Here is a 25,963-nt window from a genome sequence, read left to right on the forward strand (position 1 = left end):
TATAGTTGAAGCAAATGGCAATATTTATGCAAAATCACAATGTTACTTATTATTTAAAAAAATTGGAAATGACATATATTCCAACAATAGGGAATGGTCACATTGATTATGATAGAGTTAATAATAGCATATTCAAACTTAAAGATATAGATATATACATGTGTATAGATGTGTACAGATATATATATGTGACATATGTATGCATATACATTTATTTAGAATAATTTCAGCTATAAGTAATAGAAAACCCATTTCAAATATGGCTTAAACAACATAAAAATGTGTTATTTCATGTAAGTCCAGATGTACGGCAGCTCTAGGTTCAGTAAGATCAGTAGCTCAGTAATACCAGGGAAGCCATAGATTCTGTCTGCCTCTCACTCTGTCATCCTCACTGTGCTTGCCTAGCCCTCAGGTCGCCCCCTTTCCGATCTTTAGAAGACTGCCGCAGTTTCCATGACAAGGCCATGTAAACTAAGGATCAAGGACCTTGTGTGGTATCTTATCAGATCTTTCACTTTATAAATAATGACAATTTGTCCTCTGAGAGATTAACCCATTTATATTTCCATTAACAGTATATGAGATTATTTATTTTCCCACACTCTCATCATTCCTACTTCTAGTCTATTATGTGAAAAATGGTATCTGATCATGATTTTAACTGCATTTTTCTTATGTTGAGTGAGTTTATTAACCTTACCATGTTTAAGGATCATCTGTACTTCCTTTTCTATTAACTGTTTGCTTTTATCCTGTGCTCATTTTTCTATCAGGTTGTTGGTATTTTTTTTAATGCAAACATCATCTTTATTGTTAATATTTACATTTGGTTCAGTAAACAAAGTTGGCAAAAAAAAACTTCAAGAATTTTTATACACATAAAAATTTCAAGAATTATCATCTTCATCATTTCTGAAAGGTATTTTTAAAACTCTAAAAGCCAGTAAATGTAGAAGTTGAAGGAGAAGAAAAAAACGCTGACAACAGATTATTTGAATTTTCTTATTCCCAAATATCTAAAACATCACATACACCACTGTTTTCAGTGTAGCTTGTGAAACCCAAAAATTCTGACTTCTCTTCACTAGTCTGAAATAAGTCCAGTAGAGATTGTACTGGTGAACTACAAATTCTGTTTTCTTCTTGGGTAATACGAAATTCAGTTCTTTTATCTAATTCTACATTTGGTTCTAGATTTTCTTTTTTATTTCTTCTTAATAATATTTTCACTTTCTGATGAATTTTACCAGAAGGTAAAAATATCCATATTCTTGATGTCACATTCATTGGGATTCTCAGGAGGACTATGGGATGGAGTCTTTGACTGAATGGTTAGGTGCTCTGGTTAACTGTTTATTGCTAATAGACCAGAATCATGACCAAATATTGAATGAAGATCTATTTCTTTCAGATCCTTTGCTGGAAAAAGTATAGTATCTGACTTTTGTTTTGGTTGAGATGCATTATTATCCATATTAAAATCAGAAACTTGTAGTTTTTGTGTTGCTCACTTAGAAGATGGGTTTCAAGATCATCATATTTTTGCAGACAGCATTCACAATATCCTTTTTTTTTTTTCTGTTCTTTCAGCTGGAGCTGAACTGGGATTCCACCACATTTATCACCATCTGTCCAGATTCTTGGTTTAACCTGAGTTTGCTTTAGGATGCTGGTTGGCTTATCTACATCAAAGGGACTGGAGGGCTTCTGAATAGAATAATTTATAAAAGGCATTGGTCAGCTGAAGATAAAATGGCCTATGAAGTTGGCTCACATCTTCCACCTTTACAAAAGGCTTTTTTGAGTCTACCTGTTCTTGCTCTCTGTGTGCCAATACCTCTTTTTCCGGTGTCTCTTACAGAAGTACTTGATTTCTTGAGTAAATACAACTCTTTTTTCTTTTATTCAGTGTAGTATCTTATGTCATCAATATGAAGAATTTTTCACTCCCCATGATAAGGCATTTGACAATATACTATTTGAAGGAATAAAATCATGGTCCTTGATAGCTTTTTCAACTAATAATTTTCCTCTGCTCAAACATACTGAATATGGACACTTAAATGAACTTCCATCATGGCTGGGATAAGGAGAAGTAGTTTCTGCAGTATATGCAGATTCTGGACTTGGTACAGGAAAAATTCGTCCCATAGTCTGTGTAAATTTAGCTTCCTTTTTATTTGAAATAAGATAACTGGTATCTTTGCTGAGAAATTCTTCAACTCGCCCTCCAAGATCCTTAATGTCTTTCGGCACTTTTTCAGGTATGGTGACAGAAGAAGGTAAATCAATGTAAAATACTTTTCCCCAAAGTGGCTTATATTTGGATTTTTCTGGTTTGTTATCAGTTTTCACGGATTTCAAAGACGGTCTATTCTTTGCATTTTTGACTTGGATTCCACCGGGAGGGAGAAGTGAAGACTCAATGGTGGAACCAGCAGGGGAGGTCAAGATTAAAGGGGCTGCAGGCGGAGCAGGGGCTTCATACCCTGGAAATGTCCTTTGCTGTGGATCCTCATGGCTCCGGAGTTCATGGCAGCCGCCCGGCACCTACATGCTGGGTCCGGAGACGGAGTCGCACCGGGCGGCCGCAGAAACACGGCCCTTGGAGGCCCGTTGGCCGGCCAGTCGCCCGGTCCCTTCCGCGGGCTTCCGCACCCACGCAGCAGAGAGGCCGCGTCCTGCTCCCGGGGCTCCGGCTCCCTGGCGCGGAGGAGGCAGGGGGAAAGCGCAAACCAGCGGGCTGAGGCGGTTGAAGATTTTGTTGGTGGTATTTTTTTTAAGTCTAAATATTTAAGAAATCAGCTAAAACTGTTTCTTCCCAGATTTTCATTTGTCTTCGACTTTGTGGTTTCATGTTTTTCTAATGCAGAGTTAAAAAATATTTTTATGATGTGTATTTTAGCCTCTTTTTAAATGGCTTCTTATATTCATGTCATATTCAGGAAGGCCTTTTCCATTATGCATTTTATTTTAAAATGTATTTTACATTTCTTTTTGGTTTTGTACTTTTCATTCTTTTATGGTTATGTACTTTTAAGATCTTTAATTCATCTCAACTCTTATTTTGTTACAGTGTGAGGTAGGAATCCAGTTTTTTTTTTTCAGATGACTATACAATTGTCATCATTTATAATACCATCTTTCTCCTTGTGGTTTAAAATGTGGAAAGGTGGCTAATTGACACCTGTTGGACCACATGGATATTTAGATCAAAAGTCATTTTAAGAGTTTACCAATAACAGAGGATGCCTAGGGTTAAGTCAGGTACTCTATTAAAATCTAACCACAATCAGTACAGATGAAGGTAAAAACAGTAGGATGATTGATGATAACAGGGTTTCTGTCCAATCAAAAATGACCGGTTGCAGCTCTACTTATATTTGCCCATTTGTTCCATCAAAAATTTTAAGAGCCTACTATTGTGGTATTTTAATTCTTGCTTCACTTTAGGTGTGTGACATTTAGCCCATGAGAACCATTCCTTCCAGGACAGTGTCCTTCACTTCTTCTTAAGCCAAGGTCTCTTTCTCCCATACCTCCAGAGGAAAAAATATACACATCCACCCTCCCCCAAAGTCACAAAGCTTCTCCTCAATCACTACAGCCAATATATCACTCAGCCTCCCACAGGAGCAATGATTCCCCCCTCACCCCCAAGATTACCAGAAGAGAAGGGCATCAAAGTAATTCAGAATGTCTCTGGTACTTTCACTCTGAAATAATGTATCAGTTCTGTTCCCATTCGTGTGATACCTCTGTTAGATTTTGCCTATTCATTGAGTCCTAAATAACACCACAGGGACCGTAGAGAGAAGACAGGAATAAATCACTCCTTCTTGAGGATCTTACAGTCTAATGAGAGCAGAATAAATAGTCAAATTTAATAAAATGTAATAAATGGCTTACACAGAGTGCTGGGGGAGAGGAAAAGAAAGGCACCTCAGCCATACTGGGAGTTTACCAGAGACTTAAAGGAGGTGGTGATGTTCGCAATGTCTTCAATAATGAAAAAAGTTTGATAGATGAATAAAGAGAAAAGATAAACGAGGAAGAAGGAAGAAGAGCATTCCAGAACACCCTCCACCGCCAGCCCCCTCCACCGCCCTACATGCATGCAGGCATGAAAAGGAGGGCTGCTTTCCAGTGCCCACCAGTATTTCAGCACGGCTGCAGGGTCAGGGCTCTGGGCAGCGACAAGCAGTCAGGCTCCAGGGTAGACGGAACTGGGACATGCCTCGTATGTCTTCCCAGGCAATCTGTTCTAGATATTGTCAGTGATGAGATCTAGTGAAATATTTTAAGCATGGAGCAATATGGTCAGATGTAACTAAAAAAAAAAAAAAGCATTTTAAATAAGGTTATTTTAATCTTTTGGGGGCCAAGCTCCCTTTCCATGTCTGATGAAACCTTTATACATCCCTTCTCAGAATAATGGCTTAAATTATTTTAATTGTTTAATGATTTAAATTATAATTATATAATTAGGCCATAATTATAAAAATATTTTAAATGTGTCATCTGATTCAATCTGATAGCACAAAAACTTATAAATAAAATAAATACATCTGGGAGTGAATTGAATAACTTATTTAAAAGTAGTGATGAGCATAAATGAGCTATCTGTAATTTGATATGAAATATCTGTGATTGCTATTGGTAACATGGTCATAGATATTATGAATACTTCTGTGCTTTCAAGCCTAGATTTGGAATGGAAAGAAATGCCACATTTCAATTAAATACAAACTAAAATAAAGATGTAATTCTCCCTATCCAATTCTCAGATCCTCTGAATTTTACATAATGGTATAAATGAAGGAGGAGCCTAAGAATAGAAATAGGGATAATGGATTCAATTAGAAATCTATTTTACTAGCCTAGAGGAGAATGATGATGGTCTGAAAATTAATAGCTAATATTAATTCAGCAATTACTATAGTCCCAGCATTGTTAAAGTGATTATCAGCTCAATTACAGAGTTAGGACTACTATTGATCTGTATTTACAGATGGAGAAACTACAGCTCAGAGAGCTAAGGAACTTTATACAGTTCATAGCGCTAGTGCAAAGTAGAACCAGGTTTTGCACTGAGGTAGTTGGACTCCAGACCTTCACTATTACTCACATTGGGGTGGTAGAAACTCTGATAAAGATTGTATTAGAAGCATGTAGGAAATACAGTGTATAGGATATTGAGAAGCAGGAAGAGAGAGAAGCCTGCAAAGATGCTCAGGTGAAGAGAAGATACTGTAAAAATATTTGCCACCCTATTTTTGTCCTTCTTGGTAATTTTTTCCCCTCCTCCCTCTGTAGACTTTTGGTCATTAAGGTTAAACTATGAGGTTAAACTTACTGCCCCTGGAAAAAGGGCAAAAACAGTATTAAGGAAATTTAGATATTTTATAACTTTTTTGTTCTAGGCTGAAGAAGGAGAAAGAAAGGGATTGAGAAAGAGATTATATCCAAGTACGCTTGCTCCCTTTTGGGGATCAAAACTTGGCTGAGAGAGGTAAGTAGAGAAGAAAAATCCAGACAAATCTGGGAGAATCAAAGATTATTGGGGCTGGTGCCCTGATTCCTGTGTAGCGTGGAAAGTCAGAAAGCTGTAGGAGTATTCCTCTGCTTGACATAGTCCTATATCTAGAATGATGCCATGCTCGAGGAGTTGAGTACAATGACTGACAAGGTGCCTAGACTAAGAAGTGTATCCACACTGGATTCCAAACTCTCCAGAGAGGCTCTGAGAAAGCATCCAAGAAATACCAGGTCTTGAAGGGGAGGACAGCCTGTTGGATGGACTGCTGGATTGGCTGCTGAGTTTAGATGACGATGACAAAGTACAGGGATCTCATAACTGGAGGCAATAGCATGGTCATCAAGAGCAGGTGAGAGCACAATGCTCCAAAAACTAGGAACCAGCCATATATCAGTGGCTATCAGTACAGGACAGTTACCAGGAAGACCAGCTAAATTAAAGCAGACACATTAGGAGGAAAGGATGATGCCCTCACACCAAGCAAAACAAGCCATCTCAACAAGAAGCCTGCGAGGGGGAGGACCAGGAAACCCTTCTGCAATTCCAGGAAGCTAGGTGAGACTCTCTGCTCCAGATTCATCCAGAAAAGCAGAATGGGGATAAGGGGAACCTTTCTGAAATGGGAAAAGTTGAAAAAGAGTAATAGCTCCCAGAAAACCTAGATGTTTTTCGGTGATATCTAATTTATTTTTATTTTTTAGAATGTGTTAAAAAACACATAACACAATATTTATCATTCAACATTTTCAAATGTACATTTCAGTAAGGTTAGTTATATTCACATTGTTGTACCACAGATCTCTGGGATTTTTTCATCCTGTAAAACTGAAACTCTATACACATTGAACAACTCTGTACTTGCATTTCCCACCACACCGCTGCAACCATCACCACCCACCTGAGCTCCTGGCCAACACCATTTTACTTTCTGCTCCTGCGAGTTTGATCACTTAGATATGTCATATAAGTGAAATCATATAGTTTGTGCCTCAAAAAACCCCTGGAAAACAGGTAACTCTGATTAGCAAACTCAAGCATTTTCCATCATTAGAAGGACTGGAGATTTAAAAGCAAGATGGGATCAGTTAAAGAAAATAAAGTTAATCTCTTCAACTTGTTTGCTGTTGACAATACTATATACTATAACAATTCTTATTACAACTCAACCCCATTAGATGTGGGATCACATCACGGACCCTTAGGAAGAAAGGCTTATCAGACTCTGGTGCTTAACTCTCAGGCTCAAAAGCAACAGCATTATCAGGTGAGCCCTGTCTTTGCAAAGTCACATACAGGTCCTAATATAAACTATCAATCAAGAAGGTATACAGTCTCTTAGTCCTTTTAAAGTGTCCTGAATTCCCACATTACTAGCTGCCATCCTCCTTCTACCCTGGCTTTGGAGTCCACTCTCTAGGTGTGTCCCAATCTACTGTATTTAGGACCTGAGCTGTCTCTGTCTTTCCCTTCTGAAAAGCCTCAATTTGAAATTCAGAGTCCAAGCAAGAGGACACCCTCTTCCAAATGCTGTATAGCATGTCTTTCACAAGTTTCTGGCCTTGGCCTCAGGCTGCTTATATCTCTAATCAATTATTTATAAACACTTCCTGATGTAGATATACACTGTGTCTAAAATCTTGGGCATCCTAGACAGGTTCTAAATGACTATGGTGTTTGGTGCAAATAAATACTATTGTGGGACTGTATCCATCCTCCAGCTTGGGTAGCTATGGCAAAGAATCAGATCAAGTTTTTAGAAAGCCACAAGAAATCAAGTCTGATTACTCTGTGAGCAGACTTCAAGGATGTCTAATCCCCGGGACTGAGTCACTTCAGGTCTCACTGGAAATTTCTCCTAGTTCAAGGAATCATCAACGTCATTATCAAGCAGCTATTGGATCTTCTCTGAAAATAACGCGAGACCTCGTAACTTCTTGGTTGACAGTTTATCTCTTGTGTTTTGCTATATGTCTCAAAGATAGTTATAATACATAAATATTTTCTTTTATAAATTACCAAAATATGTTTAATGGTATATAGTAATTTCAGTGTATTTGCAACGGATTAGATAATGCTTGCAACTGTGCTAAATGGGTTATCCGATTACTTAGTTTTCTAGGGGGCTTTCCAGCAGTTTTAATTAATCTGTTTGGCTTAAAGGGTGCACTACATAGAGGTTTAGTACAGCAGAGGGCCTCGTTGTCTGTGGCACTCAATTAATGGTAAAGAAAATTAAATGTTGATAAGAGTAATGTAGTTCAATCTATTCTACAGCATATCAAAGAAAGAACTAAATAAAGCACCTTTTTTTCCTAATAAAAATGAAAATATGATATATAAATTTGGGACCTTTTAAAACTCTGATGACTAGAAAAACTATCATCAAGAATTTGGAACTCTTGACTAAGTCAAATTATTTCACCATTACAGGATAATGTAGTAGGTAGGATGCCATTATTTACACTTTGTTTCCAAAATATTTGGCAATGACCCTTGTTTAATTTAAAAACAACCTATTTTTCACTGTACATGTAAGGTCTGTTTCTTCAGTGGCAGCTTCATTTAACCGGAAAACCAAGTCTTCTGGGATCTACAGTCTTGTAAGATACATCCTGATTTTCCTAAATCCAAACATGCTGCAAAGATCAAGTCAGCTGTACTGTGCCATGGCCCACAGCCACATTGTGATTTGGGGAGCACAAGGTTGGCAGTGCTGCACTGTGGTCTGTCCAAGAGGACTCTAGCCAGGATCTTGCCAGCAGTAAGCAGCAAGATGTCTTGATAGTTGCTTCACTGAGTCTTATTGCTTTGAGTAATAAAAATAACCAAGCACTTTAGCTCTAAGATTTATTGGTAACAGAAATTAAAAACTCAAGAATTTGGATAGTTTTCTTAGTTTAAAAGTCTGCACCAAATTCACTGAATTTTTCACTGAAATGGTGTGGACACTTTGGAAAACAGTTTTGCCACTTCTTATAAAAGTAAACATACCCAGGATATGACACAGCAATTCTATGCTAAGGTATTTACCCAAGAGAAATAAATGCATATATCCACAGAGAAGCCTGTATGCGAATGTTTGAAGTTGTTTCCCTCATAATAGCCTAAAACAGGAAACAACCTAAATGACCAAAACCTGTTGAATGGATAAACTAATTGTAGTACCTCCATAAAATAACTGAACAATTATTGCAACACATATGAACCTCAAAAGTCTTATATTAAATGGAAGAAACCATACCCAAAAGGCTCCAAATATTTGAATCCATTATTTTTTTTGTTAAAGTATCACTGATATACACTCTTATGAAGGTTTCACATGAAAAACATTGTGGTTACCACATTCACCCATATTATCAAGTCCCCCACATACCCCCATTGAAGTTAACGTCCATCAGCCAAGTAAGATGCCACAGAGTCACTACTTGTCTCCTCTGTGCCATACTGCCTTCCCCGTGTCCCCACCCACACCATGTGTACCAATCATAATACCCCTCAAAACCCTTCTCCCTCCCTCTCCACCCATTCTCCCTCACCCCTCCCCTTTGGTAACCTCTAGTCCATTCTTGGAGTCTTGTGAGTCTGCTGCTGTTTTCTTCCTTCAGTTTTGCTTCTATGTTATACTCCACAAATGAGGGAAATAATTTGGTACTTGTCTTTCTCCGCATGGTTTATTACACTGAGCATAATGCCCTCTAGCTCCATCCATGTTGCTGCAAATGGTAGTATTTGTTTCCTTCTTATGGCTGAATAGTATTCCATTGTGTATATGTACCACTTCTTCTTTATCCATCCATCTATTGATGGACACATACATTGCTTCCATATCTTGGCTATTGTAAATAGTGCTGCAATAAAAATAGGGGTGCATGTCTTTTTGAAGCTGAGATGTCGCTTTCTTTGGGTAAATTCCCAGGACAGGAATTTCCGGGTCAAATGGTATTTCTATTTTTATTTTTTTCAGGAATCTCCATACTGCTTTCCACAACCGTTGAACTAGCTAACATTCCCGCCAGCAGTGTAGGTGGGTTCCCCTTTCTCTGCATCCTTGCCAGCATTTGTTGTTCCTTGTTTTTTCTACTTTGACTATCCTAATTGGTGTAAGGTGATATCTCATTGTGGTTTAATTTGCATTTCCCTGGTAATTAGCGATGAGGAGAATCTTTTCATATGACTGTTGGCCATCTGAATTTCTTCTTTGGAGAAGTGTCTGTTCATATCCTCTGCCCATTTTTTAATTGGATTATTTGCTTTTTGGATGTTGAGGTGTGGGACTTCTTTATATATTTTGGATATTAATCCCTTGTTAGATATGTCAATTACAAATATATTCTCCCATACTATAGGATGCTTTTTTGTTCTACTGATGGTGTCTTTTGCTGTACAGAAGTTTTTTAGTTTAATGTAGTCCCATTTGTTCATTTTTACTTTTGTTTCCCTTGCCTGAGCAGATGTGTTCAGAAAAACGTTGCTCATACTGATTTTTGCCTATGTTTTCTTCTAAGAGTGTTATGGTTTCATAACTTACATTCAGGTCTTTGATTCATTTTGAGTTTACTTTTGTGTATGAAGTTGGACAATAATCGTTTTATTCTCTTAAACATAGCTGTCCAGTTTGGCCAACACCAGTTGTTGAAGAGGCTGTCATTTCCCCATTGTATATTCAAGGCTCCTTTATCATATATTAATTGACCATATATGGTTGGGTTTATATAAGGGCTCTTTCCTCTGTTCCATAAGGGCTCTTTACTCTGTTCCATTGGTCTATGGTTCTGTTCTGTGGCAGTACCAAATTGTCTTGATTACTGTGGCTTTGTAGTAGACCTTGAAATTGGGGAGCATAATCCCCCAGCTTTATTCTTCCTTCTCAGGATTGCTTTAGGTACTCAGGGCCTTTTGTGGTTCCATATGAATTTTAGAACTATTTGCTCTAGTTCATTGAAGAATACCATTGGTATTTTGATAGGGATTGCACTGAATTTGTAGATTGCTTTAGGCAAGATGGCTATTTTGACAACATTAATTCTTCCTATCCATGAGCATGGGATGTATTTCCATTTATTGGTATCTTCTTTCTCTCATGAATGTCTTGCAGTTTTCAGGGTGTATGTCTTTCACCTCCTTGGTTAGGTTTATTCCCAGGTATTTTATTCTATTTGATGCAATTGTGAATGGAATTGTTCTCCTGATTTCTATTTCTGCTAGTTCATCGTTAGTGTTTATGAATGCAACAGAGTTCTGTGTATTAATTTTGTATCCTGCAATTTGCAGAATTCAGTTATAGTTTTAGGGTGGATTCTTTAGGGTTTTCTATGAACAATATCATGTTTTCTTCAAACAATGACAGCTTAACTTCTTCCTTACCTATCTGGATGCCTTTTATTTCTTTGTATTGTCTGATTGCCATGGCTAGAACTTCCAGAACTATGCTGAATAAAAGTGGGGAGTGTGGGCATCCTTGTCTTGTCCCTGATCTTAAAGGAAAAGCTTTCAGCTTCTCGCTGTTAAGTGTAATGTTGGCTGTGGGTTTTCATATATGGCGTTTATTATGCTGAGGTACTTTCCCTCTATACCCATTAAGTTGAGAGTTTTTATCATGAATGGATGTTGAATTTTGTCAAATGCTTTTTCAGCATCTATGGAGATGATCATGTGGTTTTTGTTCTTTTTGTTGATGTGGTGGATGATGTTAATGGATTTTCAAATATTGTACCATCTGTGCATCCCTGGAATAAACCCTACTTGATCATGATGATGATCTTTTTGATGTATTTTTTAATTCACTTTGCTAATATTTTGTTCATTATTTTTTCATCTATGTTCGGATACTGGTCTGTAATTTTCTTTTTTAATGGTGTCTTTGCCTGGTTTTGGTATGATGCTGGCCTCATAGAATGAGTTTGGAAGTATTCCCTCTTCAATTTTTTGAAAACTTTAAGGAGGATGGGTATTAGGTCTTCACTAAATGTTAGGTAAAATTCAGTGGTGAAGCTACTTTTGTTCTTAGGTAGTTCTTTATTACCAATTCAATTTCGTTACTGGTAATTGGTCTGTTTAGATTTTCGGTTTCTTACTGGGTCAGTCTTGGAAGGTTGTATTTTTCTAGAAAGTTGTCCATTTCTTCATAGTTTTCTAATTTGTTAGCATATAATTTTTCATAGTATTCTCTAATAACTCTTTCTATTTCTGTGGTGTCTGTAGGGATTTTTTCTTTCTTATTTCTGATTCTGTTTATGTGTGTAGACTCTTTTTCTTGACAAATCTGGCTAGGGGTTTTTCTATTTTGCTAATTTTCTCGAAGAACCAGCTCTTGTTTTTATTGATTCTTTTTATTGTTTTATTTTTCTCAATTTTATTTATTTCTTCTCTGATATTTATTATGTCCCCCCTTCTACTGACATTGGGCCTCACTTGTTCCTCTTTTTCTAGTTTCCTTAAATGTGAGTTTAGACTGTTCATATGGGATTGTTCTTCTATCTTGAGGTAAGCCCGTATGGCAATATACTTCCCTCTTAGTTCAGCCTTCGCTGCGTCCCACAGATTTTGTGGTGTTGAGTCATTGTCATCATTTGTCTCCATATATTGCTTGATCTCTGTTTTTATTTGGTCATTGATCCATTGGTTATTTAGGAGCATGTTGTTAAGCCTCTATGTGTTTGTGGGCTTTTTTGTTTTCTTTGCATAATTTATTTCTAGTTTCATTTCTCTGTGGTCAGAATAGCTGGTTGGTACAATTTCAATACTTCTGAGTTAAGTGAGGATCTTTTTGTGGCCTAGTATATGATCTATTCTTGAAAATGTTCCATGTGCACTTGAGAAGAATGTGTATTCTGCTGCTTTTGGGAAGAGTGTTCTGTAAATGTTTGTTAGGGCCATCTGTTCTAATGTGTTGTTCTGGGCCTCTGTGTCCTTACTTGCTTTCTGTCTGGTTGATCTGTCCTTTGGACCGAGTGGTGTGTTGAAATCTCCTAAAATTAATGAATTGCATTTTTCCCCCCTTTAATTGTTAGTATTTATTTCACATACATTGGTGCTTCCATATTGGATCATAGATATTTATAATGGTTATATCTTCTTGTTGGATTGACCCCTTTATCATTATGTAATGTCCTTCTTTGCTTTCTTTGTTTTGAAGTCTATTTTGTCTGATACAAGTATTGCAATGCCTGTTTTTTCCTCCCTATTAGTTGCACGAAGTATCGTTTTCTATCCCTTCAATTTTAGTCTATGTATGTATCTGGGTTTGAAATGAGTCTCCTGTATACAGCATATAGATGGGTCTTGTTTTTTTTATACATTCAGTATATAAAATCACTTTTGATTGGTGCATTCAGACCATTTATATTTAGGGTGATTATCAATAGTTATGTATTTATTGCCACTGCAGCCTTTAGATTCATTGTTACCAAAGTTTCAAGGGTAACTTCTTTACTATCTAACAGTATATCTTAACTCACTTAGTATGCTATTATAAACACAATCTAAGGGTTCTTTTTTTTTTCTTTTCCTCCTCCTTTCTTTACATATTAGGTATCATATTCTGTACTCTTTGTCTATCCCTTGACTGACTTTGTGGGTAGTTGATTTAACTTAGCATTTGCTTCATAATTTATTGGTCTACTTCATTTACTGTGGTTTTATTTTCTCTGGTGATAGCTTTTTAGCCTTATAAATACTTCCATTTATAGCAGTCCCTCCAAAATACACTGTAGAGACAGTTTGTGGGAGGTAAATTCTCTCAACTTTTGCTTATCTGGAAATCGTTTAATACCTGCTTCAAATTTAAATGATAATCTTCCCAGGTAGAGTATTATTGTTTTGAGGTCCTGTTTTATTGCATTAAATATACCATGCTACTCCTTTCTGGTCTGTAAAGTTTCTGTTGAGAAGTCTGATGATAGCCTGATGGGTTTTCCTTTTTATGTGATCTTTTTTCTCTCTCTGGCTGCATTCAATACTGTCTCCCTAATTATTATATGCCTTGGTGTTGTCTTCCTTGAGTCCCTTGTTTTGGGAGATCTGTGCACCTCCACAGCCTGAGAGACTATCTCCTTCCCCAGATTGGGGAAGTTTTCAGCAATTACCACCTCAAAGACACTTTCTGTTCCTTTTTCTCTCTTTTTCTTCTGTTACTCCTATAATGCGAATATTATTCCATTTTGATTGGTCACACAGTTCTCTCAATATTCTTTCATTCCTAGAGATCCTTTTATATCTCTGTATCTCAGCTTCTTTGTATTCCTGTTCTCTAATTTCTATTCCATTTACCGTCTCTTCTACTACATTTAATCTGCTTTTAAATCCCTCCATTGTATGTTTTATTTTGATACTGTATTTTTCAACGTTTCAAGACCTCCTCCCTGAGGTCTTGAATATTTTTCTGTAGCTCCATGAGCATTTTATTTCTATTTTGAAATCTCTTTCAGGAAGATTGGTGAGCTCAGTTTCACTTGGCCCTCTTTCTGGTATTTGTGAGATTTTGGTTTGAACCAGATTCCTTTGATGTTTTGTATTTGTAGGTAGCACCTTGTAGTGCCCAGAAGCTCTACTCTCTGTAGCTGCTCAGCTCTTGGAGCAATGACGGGGGTCACAGGTGAGAGGCACTGGTGCCTGCTGGGAGGGAAGAGCTCTTTCCTGCTTCCCAGATGCAGTGCCTGCCTCTACAGCCAGGGCCAGTGGGCCGAGCACACAGGAAGGAGCCTCTATGCTATGTACTTGCATGTGCCATAGGTGGCGCCGCACTCTAGCTGACATGGCACAATGGCAGGGGCAGCCTTTCTGTGGGCCTATGCCAGTCAGGATGAAGTAGATGCATTGCCAACCAGGGGGATGGAGTGCTTGAAGCTCCTGAAAGTTCCTATCCTCCTGGAAAGAGTGCACTGGGACAATTTTGTCCACTGTGTTCTTTCTCCTGAGCAGCAGCAATCCTTGCCCCTTTAGCAGTCCTTTCATTGTTAGGAAGTCTCTCAGAGTGTCCACTCTTCTTTTTTCCCAGAGCAGCCACTTTTGGGTACCTGTTATCAGAAGATGTTGGAATGTCAGTCCTTTCAAGTATTCTGCCTGTCTTAGCTTTCCAAGCCTACTAATCTCCAGAGCACCATGTAACGTAAGTTCATGCTCCCAGAGCACTTCTCCAGGGCTAGGTGTTCAGCAGTCGTAGGATTCCACGGCCTCCCTGCTCTGTTTCTCTTCCTCCTGCTGGTGAGCTGGGGTGGGGGAAGGGCTTGGGTCCTGGTGCATCATGGCTTTGGTGCTTAACCCTTTTCCATGAGGTCTGCTGTGTTCCTCAGGTGTAGGCAGTTTGCTGCAGCCTTCTTTCCTGTTGCTCTTTCAGGATTAGTTGTGTTTGCTATATTTTCAATGTGTATGTGGTTTTGGAAGGAGGGTTCTGTCTCACCTCTTATGCTGCCATCTTTAATCCGAATCTCTATTTGTATCCACTTTTATGACATTCTAGACAAAGGCAAAACTCTAGAAACAGAAACAAATCAGTGGCCCTCACAGTGGGTGGGTAATGAGACTAACTACAAAGTGGCACGAAGGGAAATTTTGTGGTATTGGAAATGTTCTATATCTTGAACACATTCACAACCATGTATGTTTGTCACATCTTTTAAAAAGGGTACATTTTATATAAATAAGGCTTGAATACATCTGCCTTTAAGAAAAGCTGGGGCAGGGATAATAGGTTGATTGATAGATGAAGCAAGACTGGCCTTAGACTAGAATGATTAAAACCTGGTTGATGGGTCCTGGTGATCCACAATACTCTACTTCTGAATATGTTTATACTTTTCCATAATTAGTAGTTAAAATTTTTTTTGCACAGAAGACTATTAGGCCTGTGCCATTTATAGTTCTCCAACCATCTTGCCCCATTTTTCTCTGGGGCAATGTGTAAAATTTGCAGAACTCCATACAACTGATCAAGGAAAAAAGCACAATAGCAATTTTTCAGCATACATATATATAAACTAACAATCATGAAAACTACCTTAAAATCACAGTCAGTAAAATTATGGTCAGGATTTAAAAAATTGAGTATAGTACGGGAAGTAAAGTTGCTTAAAAACACCTCTATAGATATTTCTCTGGGTCTTCTAGAATTCACCTGAGTATCAGACAAAACATTTAGTTAAACAACAAAAATGAAAAGAATAATGCTGTAATTATTCCTTCAATCCTTCACTCAATAAACATCTTTAGGTATCTACTGCACATTAAACATACAATCACCTCCCTTCGAGGAGTCCACAAATATAAATACAATAATCTCCAACACCATTGCTAAATGTATAGAAAGAAAAATTTATACTGCCTAGAGTGGAGAGTGGTATGGCTGAAGAGAGTTGATGAGAGGACTAGAAATGAATCCACAGATGCTCTAAACCTAGAAAGATGAATTAGAAGTTTCCTTGGACAGAAGAGAGGTATGGGTGGGAGGGTAGGGAGAAAGGAAGAAAGAAAGAAAGAGCAGATTTTAGAGAGATATGATACCACAAGCAAAGACATGGACGTGGAAGTACAAAGAATATTTGGCAACTACCTAGAGTAATTTGTACCAAAGCAAAACCTAAGTCATTCATTTATAATCAGCCCAATCTGTTACTGTCAAGTCTATGAACTATGCAGTTTATAAATGCATACTGCTAATGAATTCATGATTTTATTGCACAAAGAATTGAACTCACTTTGTCCAATGGCTCAAATTATATCTGCAATCTGGTCAGCTAGTCTGCAAAGGTGTGCTGTTAACCATGAGGCAAGACTCTGAACATAGAGTTTTATTTACTGCTTCTACTGGAAAACCAAAACTTCATGGCATCATTATTTTCCCTATAAACACATGCATTTAAGATTCATTCTTTTTAGCTTTTCCTTAGCATTTTAGAAGTAGTTGTTGAAGGGGAGAATAATGTGCTAGTTAAATTTTGAAGACTATATAAAAACTAATCAAGGAGCTCTACTAAGTTATTTCCTAAGGAGCACGATAATGTTCCTGCTAGAAAGCAGAAACTTGCAATTTAAAAATTATTAGATTATTACTGAAAGTCTGCTTCTTTGTTCTATCTGGTTACAATCTTGTTGCTGGCATGGTTGAGGCTAAATTCATGTATATAGACCCACAGGCCATTATTACCCTTTATTGAGGAAAAAGAAGTTGTTCTCACTATATAATATCAGTGAGGAACAGTGCTTTTCTTTCTCCTTTCCTTCACTCACTACCAACTAGGAAGGCTGCTTTTATTTCTGACTCTCTACTTTATAAAGCAACAATTCTTGAATGACAGATATTAACTACATTGAAAAATGATTTTTTTGTTAATAGTTAATTATGAGTGATATAAATTCCTATACATGTAAGGGCATACTGATGCTTCTAAATTAGGGTCTACTTATCCATGTGGATGACAAGTAGTAGCAACTTAATGTCTTACATTATTGATAATTCAAAAGATAGACAAAACATTTCACCAGGGGAAAAAAAAAGACTTGTATGTAATAATAAGGAAATCCATTACGAAAAAACATAAGTCAATTTTAGGAATAAAGTAATCTAGTCAAAGGAGAAGGCCCAAAATCACTTTTCAACTACATAGCACAGTTGAGCCTATTTAAAAAGGCACATTAGTAGGGGTGAGGAGAGTTCAGGCCAGTTAGTCCTTGGCACCTCAATCAAGATTGCCAGCATAGTTATCAATTAATGCTGCAGTGGTTTCAGTAATGCATACACATGTCCAATAGGAACTCTCCTGAGTCTGCCACTTCGTTTTACACACGATCCTCAACACCTGTCAGGTCATGATGATTTTCAGTCACTACTGACCCAGGATAAATTTTAACAGGTGACAGGCTTTGGATCAAATTACCAATTTCCTAAGGCATCCAGTCCTCCCAATCCTAAGTATTTTTGGCATGATTTATATGTTCTTTAGCTTCCTTTATAATGTAATTTAGAGTTATGTCAATTCTAGTACTATTCCTAAGATACCAGAATATACCTAGTGTTGCATTTTTCAAATTTCCTTAACAGGAAGCTATAAACAATGGAACATAAAAGAAAACTAGTCGTTTTTAATATTGCATTATTACTTTACTGTGCAAAATAATAGCAGGCAATTCTATGTTGGGCTCATAAATTGGATATGAAGTTTTAGCAGTCTGTGAATCTAAATGTCTGAGGACAGCTAATTTTTAAGGGATTCAAGACCCTTCATAATCAGGTTTTAGCCTGCTGTCCAAGACTTACTTCTCTATATTGACCTTCCCTACTCTAGATCTCATACTACTGAATAGATGAGTATACACAATTTCTAGAAAACACTGTTTCCACACTTTCAGGCCTTTGCTCATATTACTCCTTCTGCCTGAAATGCTCATCTCCTACTCTGCCTAGCAAAATCTTCAACTGATGATAGCATTCTACTTCATGGAAAAATGGATAGTCAGTATCTCCCATTTGTACATGCCAGGAAACTTGAGTCGTTCTTGATGGACCCTTTCCCTCACCTCTACAAATGTAGTCCTTCATTAAATCTTGTTAGTGTTTCTAAAATCCCAGAATCCATTTACTTCTTTTCACTTCCATGGCAATCTAGCTAAGTCAAAGGGACCATCATATCTTGCCTAGACAACTACAGGTAAGACTAACTGGTTTCTCTGCTTGTACTCTTCTCTTTCTCTAAATACATATCCAGAAGGCTCCAAAGTGCCTCTTCTCAGTCTGATACTGGAAACCTACTAGGTTCGCAATCTAGGCATATTGTGCTGTGCCAGATGTTAAAGTCAGGTGAGTAAATATAAATTTGGCACATCTATAGGAGGAGTCTGATAGAAAGCTAAAGCCTACATGATGAGCTGGAAGTAATTATAGGTAACTGGTTATTTTAAGTTGATGTGGTTTTGAATAAATTCCCAAGACAGAATTGGCTACCTGTCACTTTCTCCTGAAAGTGTTCAGATGAGTCCTCATATGGAGATGGTATCTGAACCCCTGAGAATGCCAAAGGAAACAATGCCGTGCAAGATGAGAACAAGGAAAGGACCTTGGGGGACTCATTTATTCAGGGGCAGGAAGAGAAACCAGAAAGCTCACAGTAACAGAAACAGGAGAGCCAAGAAAGTTTTGTGTAGGTGTGTATTTATTTTTATTACAAAATTGGGTTACTTCTGATAGATTCTAGAAGATGTAGATAAAAGAATTCTAGATTTAGAAAAATATATACTTAGGTAAAGTTGATAATTATACATGCATAAAGAAAAGGAAGGGTTATAAAAACCAGGGGCAAGGATATTATTATTAAAGAAGCAAGAACAAAAATGCAGACACCAGACAAAATGGTGAACTATATTTAAACATTAATGTACTTGATATCTAAATATGTAACATGGAAGATCTTAGAAATAGAACTATCAGACATATTATCCTATGAACCTGTTTTTCTGAAGGGTAAACAGTCATCCCTTTTATGAAATAATAATTTGTTATGACTTTTTCTAATCCTATAAAAATCAAGCAATACAGAAAATATAAAGTAGCAAGTAAAAATCATCTAGAATCTCCACTAAAGAGCTATACAGTTAATATTTGGGTGAACATTGTTCTACAAATATATATATTCTTTTGACACACATAGATGACATGCACAGACACACACACACACACACTTTACATACATAGTAGGGATCAGCAGACTAAGATGGTTGCCTGTTTCTGTAAATGAAGATTTAATGGAACATAGCTATGTTCACTTGTTTACACATTGTCCATAGCTACTTCTTCTGCACTACAACAGGAGAATTGAGTAGTATGACAGAGACTGTATGATCCACAAAACTTAAAATATTTACCACCTGATCTTTTAGAGCCAAAGTTTACCAACCTTGATATATAGAATCATACTACATATACTGTATTGTAACCTGCTTCCTCACTCAACAATACATCATTCATATTTTTACAGATCAATAAATATAGATCATTTTAATGACTGCACAGATGTCCATTATATAAAAGAGCTATAGTTTACTTAATAAATTTCTATTGATGGATATTAAGAGTTCTAATTCTTCTATATTGTAATCAATGCTGCCACAAACATCCTTACATAGACATCTTACAACACTTGATTACAACCTTACGATAAATTCTTAGATATAGAACTGTGAGGAAATTCCATATATTTTACATTTGATACATACTTCCAAATTGCTTTTCAATTGAATTAATCTTCACTTTTATCAATAAAGAATGAAAGTGTAGATTTTTCTCTATTCCCTTGCCAATCCTAAGGATAAGCAAGTATTTCAAATCTTTGATTTAAAAAAAGGCTTATCAGTTGTTGCCATCTGTATTGCTTGATTCCTAATAAGGCAAAACATCTTTCATGATTATTGGCCATTTATGCTTTTTTCTTTGTGAAATAATGGGCTACTTTGCATTTACATAAAAATGTAATTCATGTACTTTGCTGATTTTTCTGTTGTAGTATTTCTTCAATTGATTTGTAACTGTGCCACATGTTAAATAATTCAACATCTACTGAAGATAAAAGTCATAGGGGCTATGCCTATATCCCGCAGAAAGAAGAAAACAGTTTTAGTTTCTGCCTTTCACAGTAACAATCCAGTAAAGAAAGGAGTTATCATTTTTGTCTGAAATATATAAAGTAAAGACCTTCCTAAAATTCACTGAATTGTTTCATAAATATCTCCTACAAAGAGCAGTCTGATGATTAAGCCAAATTAATTCTGTTGAAAACTAATCTAATCACATGAAACTACACTGGTCTCTAAAGCGTATATGTCAATTAAGAATCTTACTGGTCAACTTCTTTAAGTTCCCAGAAGGTTAATGTTATTATTTTGTGATTAGAACAATTTTTTTTCATTTTTCTAATGCTTACAAATCTCAAACATAGAAAAATATAAAGAAAAAGTAAAAATCACCTAAAATCATCCAAGCAAATATGCTTTTAAGTTTATTTTCATTTCTCCTAACTATTTTATGTATGTGAAGCATATGGCAGGGAATGAGGACAATCCAAAAACGAAGACAATAAAGAGAAGTTAAGGGAAACCAGAAAAGAAGTGAAATCTGTGCATAGAGAAACAGAATATAATAGAACAACCACTTTCAGCTCTTGAGTTTTCTTCTGAAATTACAAAAAACAGGCAGTTTTAGAATTGAATTTCATATACAAAATTATATTTTAAAGTTCTAAAATGCTTGGTCTGATTATTTGCTATGTATTTGCAAAATAAGTAAAAAAGCCATCCTCACCATTTAAATTTATGGATTCAGAATGAATATTGTTACCCATGAAGGAGCTAAATTCTAAATACTCTTTTATTACCTGTTATAAAACCTAATAGTAGGCTACCATATACTTACAGTTTTTGCAAAATGTACACGGGAAATTTAATAAACACCACTGATGACAGATATTTATATCAAATTCACATAACTATTCCTAATTATAAATATAGATATACATTCCAGGATTATCCAAAAGTATGTACTCCTATTAATACTTATTGCAGTTACATATGCACATTGAAAGGAGATATGCCCTTTCACCTTTTATGTACTACTCAGAAATATTAGAGCATCACCAGCTGCCATAAAGGTCACACTGAATTTTGGGTTCTAATTGTGGCAGACTTATGCACATCACTTAATTTTAAAATAAGGATGCTGTTTTAAATGTTCATTCTAATTCCTCCTGCCTAAATGGAAACTAAAAGTTTAGTAAGAGGCCATGTTTATATGTACTCCTCCCTCTATGCAAAATGGGATTGTTATAAATCATGTGAAACCTGATAAATTAGTTAGTTGAAATCTCAAGTCAAGTTTGAGCTCTAGAACATAGCCACCACGATTCCCACCGACTCTGTTAAGAGTAGATCATTGTGCATGCATGTGCCAGGGTTACATGTGGAACTCAACGTGGCATGTGGAGTGAGGGCAAGGGTTAGGGGGCAAGAAATATTACTCTTTTAACAAATGGTGCTTTTAACAAAGTTAATGTTAAGGTACATAGTCTTCCCAAGGGCCAATTTAAGTACTTGTATTTTAATACATGCAATAAAATTCTCAAATTCTAATCATGGAATTTTGGACCTGGGTTATACTGAAATTCATAATTAAGATATATATAAAGAAAGGAGTTAAATTAGTGTTTTTATGGAATAATAAAAAGTATATTTTTAAAAACTTAACTACTTTAACAAAAAAAAAATTAAGTTACAGCTACACTTTACTTCCACAAAATGCCATTTGCTTTAACATTTTGGTGCCATGGCTCCTGCTTTTTCCTTTCAAGTGAATTTCCTTCAATCTTCTGAGTTTCAAAAGCCTTTTCAATGCCTAGAGTATATGCCATTTCCACCAAGAAGCCATCCCCCCCTTTCTTTGAAGCTGAATTTATTCTTTCCTCTGCCTTCTTTCAGCACTTTCCCTGTATTATCATTACATTATGCCTCAAGGCATAGTTTAGTGTTTACACTTCTGCCTCTCTTACAAGATTGGCTTAGAAGTAGTAGATTTTAAACTACTTGAAGACAAGAAATTCTATGAAATGCCTAACCCATAAAATGATCAAAATGTTTGTTCAATTTAGTTCAGTAAACCTTTACTAAGAACTTACTGTGTGCAAGATAGCATGCCAGTGTGCCAGATATTTTTCATTGACTCTTAGCTTCTATACATTCACACTTCTACGTTCTTCCTTGAACTACTGGGGTAGTAGCTTGAAAATGACATTTTCCAAAGTCCATTGCCAAGTGGGTTCTGGTTAGATTCTGCCATTTGGAAGCACTCACATGAGATTAGGAGGCAGGAATTCAATAGGAGCCAATCTGTTTTTTTCCTGGCAGCAGCAAAACTTCCCAGGATTTTAAAGGCAATTAGGACTGAGGGATTCTGGTCGCTGATTAAAACAATCCTCCCTCTGTGCTCCCTGCGTGCTTCTAACCATTTCCTTATATTAAAACCCCTGTGTTAAAATACCTATCTTGGTTTCTGCTTTCTGTTAACTTTAACTAATGTAACTAGACACTGGGGAGTGCAAAGATAATATGTTGTGTTGACATAGGACTTGGAGATGAGTTGAACTTTCAAAATTGAGTAGATAGTCAACAGACAAGTTATTCTGGAAATAAAGTGCTTAAAGTCATGAAGACACAGAGGTTAGAGACAAAGCTATCTTGCTTCCGGTATCTATAAATGCTTCAAAACCAGTAATACACATAACAATATGGATGAATTTCAAATTCATTGTGCTAAGTGAAAGAAACCAGACTCAAAAGACTATATATTATATGACTCCATTTACATGACATTCTGGAAAAGGCAAAGCTGTAGGGATAAAAAACAGATCAGAGGTTACTAGGGGTTGGGAATAGGAATAGGGATAGGGGTTGACTACAAAGGAACAGCATGAAGTAATTTTGGCAGTGATGAAACTTTTCTTTTTCTTGATTACTGCTGTGGTTAAATTACTATACACATTTGTCAAAACACAGAAATTTACACCTAAAAGAGTGAATTGTAATTAGCTATATGTAATGTTTTAAAACTATATAAAAATAATCAGTTTATAGTGGAAATATGATGTGAAAAGCTGAAAAATGGGAAGATTTGATGAGGACCTGAAGGTAACCAGGGGCCAGATTCTGAAGCACCTTGTGTACTAAAGATTTTGAACCTTCTCTTGTGCTAAACAGTAGTACTACTGAAAGAATTACAATGTGCAAGTAGTCCAAATACTTTTTGAAGGAATCACTCTAGTATTAAAATAGACCATGAATGAAAAAGAGCTGAATCTAGAAGCAGAGAGCTTAGGCACGAGGTTGTCACCCTGAATGAATATTTGGGAGACAAAAATGGTAGATCTTAGTGAAACTGTGAGAGCTAAAATGGAAAGAATTGCCTAAGAAGAATACACCTCTACCATGGGCAACTGATAGATAGTGATGCCAAAAGCAGAGATTAGAAATACAGAAAAAGAAGCAGGTTTCACATCTAAGACAATAAATCCTTTTTCTGAGATGTTGAGTGAGCAGTGGGTACAGTAAGTACACACCAACTAAAAGAATATGCTGAATAGGAGATTAGAAACAAAGGATAGTAAGATTGAGCAAGAAATATATATGTGCAGAGGGAAGTTGGTGCTCTGGGGGTGGATAGAAGAGAATTAAGAATAAAGTTTTAGGGAATGTTAATACTTCAAGGAAAGACAGAAGGAGGAGAAATCTTGGAGGTGAGAATGGCATAAAAGACGTGAAGAAGAGAACCACAAGAGTAATGTAAGTGAAGAAGAGAAATTTCAAGAGAGAAGAAATGGTGCAAAGGGAAGATGGTAGTGAAAACCTTCCTCCCTTAAAAAAAATAAATAAAATGAACCATAGCAAAAGCAAAATAAACCGAAACACCAAAAATAACAACCAAATCAGAAAAATACATACCAGTAGCTCTCAGACTAAGAATGATACAAAATCTCATACTATAAAAATGAAAAAATATTATCCAGGCAAAGAGAAAGAGGATTCTAATAATAGTTGGCAACAATCCTACTGCCATACTTGGTACAGGAGAACAAGATGAGTGGGAAAACTCTGAAAACTCTCACTAATACTTCCTAATTTGAAGGGAAGCAACCTGAGAGGGTTGTTACACAACCCATGGAAGTGGGAGAATGCTCCTTTTGCAGTAGATGCTACTTCCAACTATCATGGATAAATAACAACACAGATGAGAGAAAGTTAGAATTTGCCATTTTGGTGGGGGTTTTTTGTTTGTTTTTATGTCACTTTTAACTGTTTGTGTATGTGCACATGCATGTGTGCATGCCAGGAAGAGGATATAATAATGCCCTATAATCATCCAGAGCTAACTATAATAATAATAAACAGTGATTTGACAGATAAAGAAATGAAGACAAGAAATACTAAGGTAACAGACCCTTGAAAAGTACCCTTCATGTGGTAGGATGAATAAGTATGTACTAATGACATTTTAAACAAAACCTTTAAGTTTTGCTCAACTTCAGAAAGGACTGTTCTTGAAAGAAGCAGAAGTTTGATATTCACCCTGCATAAGAAATGACAAAATCCAAAGGATTTTTATCTAAAAGTAAAATCTGGTACAGAATTAGGTATAACCAAAAAAAAAAAAAAAAAAAAGATTGAAAGAGAGAGAAAGCGAGAGAGAAAAGAAAGTAAATAGTACAGGGTAAATACACCTATCATGATTGCCTACAGACACAGCCAAGTATTCCCCAGCCACCCGTACCTCCACTTTGAACAATACAAATGCAGAAGGGCAAATGTTTTATTTCTTAAACAAGTGATGAGCACATGGGTGTTTATTGTATTATTTTCAAAACTCCTCATTTCACATAATTAAAAAAATTTAATCAGATAGGGCATAAGCCACAAAGAGCCTGTTTCATACAGAAGCTCTAAGGGTAAGATATGAACATAATCCTTTAAGGGAACTGAGTAATGAAAAGAAATAGTGCCACTGCTAGAAGTATACTACAGTGTGAAGGAAATCTTAGGGAGGGAGAGAGGGAGGGAAGGAGGGAGAAAAGGAGAGAGGAAACATCATATACAAGTAACAGATAAAGAATACATTCTGAAAGTAGAGGTTCCTCCAGGAAAAAAAATTTCAACATATCTCTCATATTAAAGAGAGCATGAAATCTGTAAAGCAAGAAAAAATTTAAAGGAAGATCGTAATAGTGGAATGAGGTTAAAATAAAGTCTGATGAACTAAGATGAGGACCTGAGGATGTAAACAGTAATACTACAGAATTAACAAACAGAAGGACTAAAATAAAAATAGACTGAAAACCTAATTGTTAAGGAAGGCAGAAGGCTTTTAAAATTGCCAAAGGATGAAGGAAAAGGCAGAGAGATTAAATCAATTATAGAGAAAATAAACACATATAACAGGCACTCAATAAATATTTTAGTGAATGAGGGAACAAATGGGTTGAGGTTTTATTGTAAAGAACACCAAATGTGGGTTAATAAATCTGTCCTTCATATTACATAGGAAATGAGGATATATTAAATCTTTTGAGTGTGTGGAAAGGATAGGTGATAGGGAGGGCAATTGAAAGAAACAAGGTAAGAAATGTATGTTAAGAACAGAAACCTGGCAAATGAATAGGAAAAGCCATGAATCAAAGGCTGGAAGACCAGTAAGCAGATGGTTGAATTGAATGAGTATGTGTGGTTTCAAAGAATAAGAGTGCCTGACTTTTATTGTGCCTTGCCCAGTAGTCACTTATTTGCCAAGACATGAAACAATTTGGCTCATTTTACCTTATATATAATCTAATGAAAAATGATTGGACCTTAAGGAAAAGTATTTTCCAATGGAGTGTGAGTAATTATTTGGATCTCCAAAGC

General features: G+C 36.3%; 1 pseudogene; it reads right to left on the bottom strand.

The window, feature by feature from the left end:
- Positions 1–1,113: 1,113 nt before the first annotated feature.
- LOC108385349 (protein DBF4 homolog A pseudogene) lies at positions 1,114–3,954 on the bottom strand (annotated as a pseudogene).
- Between the last annotated feature and the right edge of the window lie 22,009 nt (positions 3,955–25,963).

The sequence above is a fragment of the Manis javanica genome, chromosome 12 (assembly GCF_040802235.1).
Source record: "Manis javanica isolate MJ-LG chromosome 12, MJ_LKY, whole genome shotgun sequence".
Classification (NCBI taxonomy): Eukaryota; Metazoa; Chordata; class Mammalia; order Pholidota; family Manidae; genus Manis; species Manis javanica.